This window comes from Frankliniella occidentalis, unplaced genomic scaffold (genome assembly GCF_000697945.3).
Source record: "Frankliniella occidentalis isolate FOCC.00 unplaced genomic scaffold, Focc_3.1 Scaffold30, whole genome shotgun sequence".
In the NCBI taxonomy this organism is placed as follows: domain Eukaryota; kingdom Metazoa; phylum Arthropoda; class Insecta; order Thysanoptera; family Thripidae; genus Frankliniella; species Frankliniella occidentalis.
This window is the reverse complement of record NW_026267160.1, coordinates 2041426-2047304: the sequence shown is the minus strand read 5'-3', so window position 1 is coordinate 2047304 and position 5879 is coordinate 2041426. Positions and strand designations below refer to the sequence as shown.

Sequence of the window (5879 nt, the reverse complement as noted above, 5' to 3'; positions counted from 1 at the left end):
CCCGCTCGTGTCCTACCCACTCCTCCTCCTCCCCCGAGCTCGTCCCCGCGCCGCTGACCACTCGCCATGGCTACGCAAACATACCGCGTATGTATTTTTATCTCGCCGAGCGGCGCTGGACGGGAGATTGCCTCCTTGGGGGACGGACATAATGCCGCCGGTGGACACGGCCCGGCCGGGCACAACGGTGGACGCAGCGGCGGCGCTGCGGCGCGCGGCCCGGGCTCAAAGCGAGTGTCAATATTTGCCGGCGGACTCCCTTTGCCGTGGGTGGGGCGGGCGTGGCCGACGCGCGGGCCCCGGCCGACGTGCTGGGCCCCGGAGTGGACAACACGCGGCGCGGCGGTGCAGCGCCAGAGCCAGCGCCGGCCCGCCCAACAACAGCAACGCAATAACACATACCAAACGGAGCCCCGCTAATAACAGGACCGACCCTGGCCGACGGCCACGTCAGGCCCCGCAGCGCAGCACCTGCCCTCTCCTGGACGGCGTGGACGTGCCGCGGACGTGCGGGGTGCGGGGCGTGCGGCGCGGCGAGGACGGGACTCGGGACTCCAGTTTCCTCACACCTTCGCCACTCGGCGCAATTTGCAGCTGCCCGGCCGGCCCCAAGCCCCAGACAGCGGGCCCGCCCCGCCCCGCCCGCCGCCGCACCCAGAAAAAAGATTTCTTACATCAAGCCAAATTGGCTTGAAATAAGAAAATTTCCACCTCGGCTGAACCAAATCCAAAAGAGCGTCCGGTCAAGAAAAACCTAGGCTTCATTTGGTTGGATTGGATCCAAACTAACACTGCTTGATTCAAGGCAAATTTATATTGCAAGCCAAGAATAAAGATTCTTACTTCAAGAAATTCGGCTTGATTCTTGCATACATTATTTCGAACCAAATATTTACGCTGTTCGTTCGGGCGACAGAGTTGCGCTTGGTTTTCCACAGATTTTTGCTAGAAAACTTAGGCATTGGTAAGGCATTCTTAATCCAAGAATATTTTCTTGGTTTACGCAAGAATGCCATCGGCTTGTTCTCATACGGTGCGCAGAGCAGCACGAGAGTCAAAAAGTCAGTAGGGGGCCGACCGGACTCGAACCCATGCCCCGTCGATCCGAGCCAGCGCCTCAGCCCACTGAGCTATCGCTTCGACGACGGAGCGCGCCAGTCCAGCGCACTGTTGGTAGTGGCAGCTGGACTGTGTCCGAATCATCCGAATCAGGTCGGCAGAGAGCGGCGGCCCCGTCACCTGTCGTGGTAGCTCAGTGGTCTCTGTGCCTGGCGGCTGGATAGTGAGCCGGGTCCGGCAGGGGTTCGATCCCAGGCCGGAGCGCAACCAGTTTCTCCAAATCAGTGCCTCTGTAGTTGTGAATGGCCTGAGAGGGGATGGACTAAGTTTCTGGAAACTTGGGAAAGAGAGACAACTGAACTACAGTTTTGTCAAAATATAATTCCCGATGATTCCACAACGCCGAGGCAAGTGGTCGAGAGAGATGGATCGGAGGAGTCCGGTCCGGGTCGGGTCCCAGCCGAAGTGATCCCGAGAACGTACACTACGTACACGAACACAGCGGGCGGGAAAATATGGGTTGGCTTCAACCAAGACTAGCCGATGCTTGCGCTACGCCTAGCTTGAATCTAGACAGAGATTCTTCAAACTGTGCACAATTCAAGCACTCGGCTAGGCTTAATTCAAGAATCCATTTTTCTGGGTGCGGCTAAACGGCCTGGGACGTCAATAAAAACCCAACCACCGCGGGATCACCCCGCCGGGCCGCTGGCGCGCCGCGCTGCGCCTCACCTGGACCCGGGACCGTCATTAAGTCCTGCGCAGCCGGGGCGGCCAGTGGCGGAGCCAGGGCAGGGCCAGGGCAGAGCAACCCGCCCGACTACACGGGGCTTTTATCGCCACCACACAACTTGCGGACCCGTCGTAGCAGCGGCGCACAGAGACGGCGCATGTCATGATAGTAGAACCTTGGTCCTAGAACCCTTAGGTTGTACTGACATGTGGAGGTACGGATTTCCGCTGTTGATCTCGCACTTTTCATGAAGACTCTGCCCTTGAATTAAAATGAATGAAATTTCTCGGAACCTCCCTTTATGCTGGATGATGATCCCGTCGGCTCAGCAGGCGGCGAGTCCACGGCCAGCCCACGTGTCCTCGGGGAGGCGATTATGTTCGGGGAAGAGCGCGGCCACCGCAAAGCCCAGCCGCCGCCGCCAGACAGACACGCGGGCGTATCTGCCTCTACCTGACCCGGGACGAGGCCACCGCCACCACCCCTACAGGACGCCGGCCCGCCCCGCCCGACAGAGAGTCGTCGTCCCCCCGGGGGCCGCCGGGGCGGCCACGTCGCCACGAGTTGAATAAACAGCGATAGGGTATCACCACCGCCGAGCCGCGTGCGAAACCTCGTGCGCTCCGCACTACCCCCTAGGGGAGGCGTCCGGAAACTTTACGCGCCGCGTCAGCTCCCTTTCGCAAGTGGCGCGCAGGGGGGCCGCGTCCGAGGCGACAGACTGCGACATTCACACACATACGCACACACTTCGCGGGAAGTTTTCCCGGCGGGAGGCACGAGGCGCGCCGCGGCGGCTGGCGAGTGATAACGGTGTCGACTTGCGCCGCGAAGATACCCCGCGCGCCTTGCACACGTGACGCGGGGGCCGAGGCGGGCCGAGGCAGGCGGGGGCCGGAGCGGGCGAGGGGTATCGCCGCGCCGCTGACCACAGCCGCAGCAGCTCCTCCTCCGCCCGGCTCTCCGCCCGCGAGGCCGCGGCGCCGCCACCGCCGCCGGGCGCAGAGAGGAGGGCCGCGAGATGACGGGATAAGCAAGCAGAGCAACGAGTGCGCCAGGCCATTACAGGGGACTTGCAGCACCAGCACCCCCGGTTGCAGCCCGCGGGAGAAGGGGAGAGGAGGGGAACAATCAACGCGCGCTTGTTCCTCGCGCACCTCCTCCTCCTCTTCCTCCTCCTCCTGCGGCACCCTCTCGGAGAGGACCTGCCGGTCCGGCTCTGGGCCCGGCGAGCTGGCCGCCCGGGCCGCGGGCCTCTCGGTGTGCGGGTCGATGAACCGGGAGATTGGCGCGCCAGGGGCGGGGCCAGGCGGGGCCTGGGCCGCGAGGTGGGATGAGAAATGAGGAAGGAGAGGAGCTGCAGGTGGGGGAGACAGAGAGAGAAAGAGAGACAGAGGAAGAGAGAGAGGAAGAGAGAAGATGGGGCATAATGCATACTTTCGCCCGGCAAAAGTGAGTGACAGCGGTGGGATTCGAACCCACGCCCTTTCGGACTGGTGCCTAAAACCAGCGCCTTAGACCGCTCGGCCACGCTGCCGTCGTGGAGGCCGCGCCGATAACTACGGCCATCCATTATCCATCCATCCGACCGGCCGACCGACCCGCGCGCGGCGGCCCCCGGCGCCGGCTTATCATTAGCGCGGAAGGAGGGGAGGGGAGGGAGCCGGGCACTCTTTTTCGCAGAGTACGGGTGGCGCCAGCGAGCGGGGAGAGAGGGGAGGGAGGGTGGTGGTGCACGGACAAGAGGAATCACTTTGGAAGGCAGAGGTCAGCGTGACGGATGGGGCGGATGGGGCCCCGCCTCCCCTTCCCCTCCCCCGGGCGGGTAGGCCGAGGCGCGGCGGCGTGTGCGTTGGGGCGGCAAGGCTGTGGGCGAGGCTGGGCAAGGCGCAAGGGGCAAGGGGCGGCACAAGGGAAGGGGGTGTGGTCCCTGTGCACAGCCCCCCGGTATGCCGGCCCGCCCCTAATGCGTTGCAAGCTTGATGGTGGACGGTGCCGTGGCGGCGGTGGCGGCGCTCCACTGCAAAGCTAGCGCCGCGGCCCCGCCGCGTCCCCGCGAGCCTCGCTATCGGATGCGCCGCGGCGCCGCGCGGAACGGTTCCAGCCCAGGCGCCCGCTAATCTCAGGCGCACACCGCGAGTGCCGCGAGCGCGACCCGCCGCCACGGAAAAAAAAGAATGAGTCGAGACATAACTGTGTTTCAGCCGCGTGGAAAAAAAGGTTGAGTATATATACGACACTCCACAGGTCATATCAAAAACAAGGCATTTATTTTGTCATCACGTCCTGGAGCTGTTCTCGACACGGACGGCCGGGGTGGGGTGGGGCGGGGCGCTGCTGCGGTGTTCAAAGGGTTGATGGAGGCGTGGCGGGGCGTGGCGGGCCGTAAGCAAGCAGCGCTGGCACGGTAGACTGGCCGTGCCCAAAGCCAGTATACAGTACCCGCCCGGCCCCTGCGCCTGCGAGCCCCTCGCCGCCACCCCTAACTATGCGCGCCAGTAGGCCCCGGCAGGGCCTCGGCGGCAGGGCAGGGCCCCCGCGCACCAGCGCCTCCCCACGCCACGCCGCGCCCTCCTAGAACACGCCCTATATAGCGGCCACCGCGGCCACCGCCGCCGCGATCCAATAACCAGCGGCCTGCGCTCCGCCCCGCTGTCGCCGCCCCCGGCCTGCCCCCGCGGCCTTTCCCCCCTGCCCCGCCGCCACCCTCTCCGCTCGCGACAGTACCTGGGGCAGGCGCTGCACACACAAGACCGTTTTATTTTCACATGTGACGGCCGAGCCTGGCCTCGCGGGGGTGTGTGTGTGTGTGTGTGTGTGTGTGTGTGTGTGTGTGTGGACAGCACCGTGGGGCCCCAGAGCGCCGCCGCGGACCAGGGACCAGTATGGCTTCCCCCTGTGCGACACAGCGAGAGAGAGAGAGAGAGAGAGAGAGAGAGAGAGAGAGAGAGAGAGAAAGAGAGAGAGAGAGAGAGAGAGAGACGCGTAACCGCCATGATAGCCAGCCCAGCACAAGGGACGCGTGACGACAGCAGGGCAAAGACTCGTGACAGAGGTGCAAGCCGTGGTGTATACTACTGCAGAGTGGTGCTGTTGGAGTAAGGGAGGAGGAGGAGGAGGAGGAGGAGGAGGAGGAGGAGTGGCGTCACCGGTGGCAGCAGGGAGCAATACTGCAGGTCAGATGAGCCGGCCGCGGGGATGAGGAAACTTGTTTTCCGCGTAATGCATGTCTCCTGCACTGGCATTCATTCAGCTCGGGGAGATGTAGATGAAGAGAGAGAGAGAGAGGGTGACAGTCGTAAACTGTAGTGAGCAGAAAAAACTTTCGAGACAGCAGCCGACACGGAACGACATCTCGCAGGGTTGACCGCGACCCAGGCAACTAACTAGAGCGTCCGGATTCAATTCTGTTGCAGTTTAAGGTCATTGCCTGGGACTATCAGGGACTATATACTGAGACTACGAACTCCTCTAGTATAACTGTAGATGGTTCAAATCCGTGGACAAACACACAGTGTACTCAACCCCAAACTTAAGTTTCATAGGTGTATTAAACAAAACAAAAAACAAGAGTTCAAAAACTTTTGAAATGAAAAATATTTTATTATTGTAGAATATATAATACAATTGAAAAATTGCAAAACTCGTTTATAAACCAACCTATTCACGACCCGAGTTTTCAAAAGATGCAACCACCGTTTAATTGGTTCCTGGTTTAGACAGTACGGACAGTACTAATGTGGGGGGCAAACGAGGGCGCAAAGGAAGAGGAAGGGGGAGGCAACTTGAAAAAATCGTGCTCCAACAGAAATCCAAAAAAACTACAAACAAAATTACATTCTACAATGCATAGAAATACACGAGGGGGTGCTGTCTTCGGAAATGATTGTACAAGGCCGAAAAAATCACAAAAAAAACTAACGCAATCAAAAAAAATCAAAAAATCAAAACGCATCCAAAATACAAGACAAAAATACAAGAAATACACGAGTTCCCGTCCCTTTTGGGTGAGGGGCGTATGTCGCTAGCGGGCAAGGGCCCCAGGTAGAAGGGTCAGGATTGTCGCTAGCGGGCATCGGAGGGAAAA

The 5879-nt window shown here is 60.8% G+C and overlaps 1 non-coding gene across 1 annotated transcript; it reads right to left on the bottom strand.

Annotated features, from left to right (window-relative positions):
* Nucleotides 1–3249: 3249 nt before the first annotated feature.
* Trnal-uag (transfer RNA leucine (anticodon UAG)) lies at nt 3250–3329 on the bottom strand. The gene has a single exon. It is a non-coding gene; the product is annotated as a tRNA-Leu (tRNA).
* Between the last annotated feature and the right edge of the window lie 2550 nt (nt 3330–5879).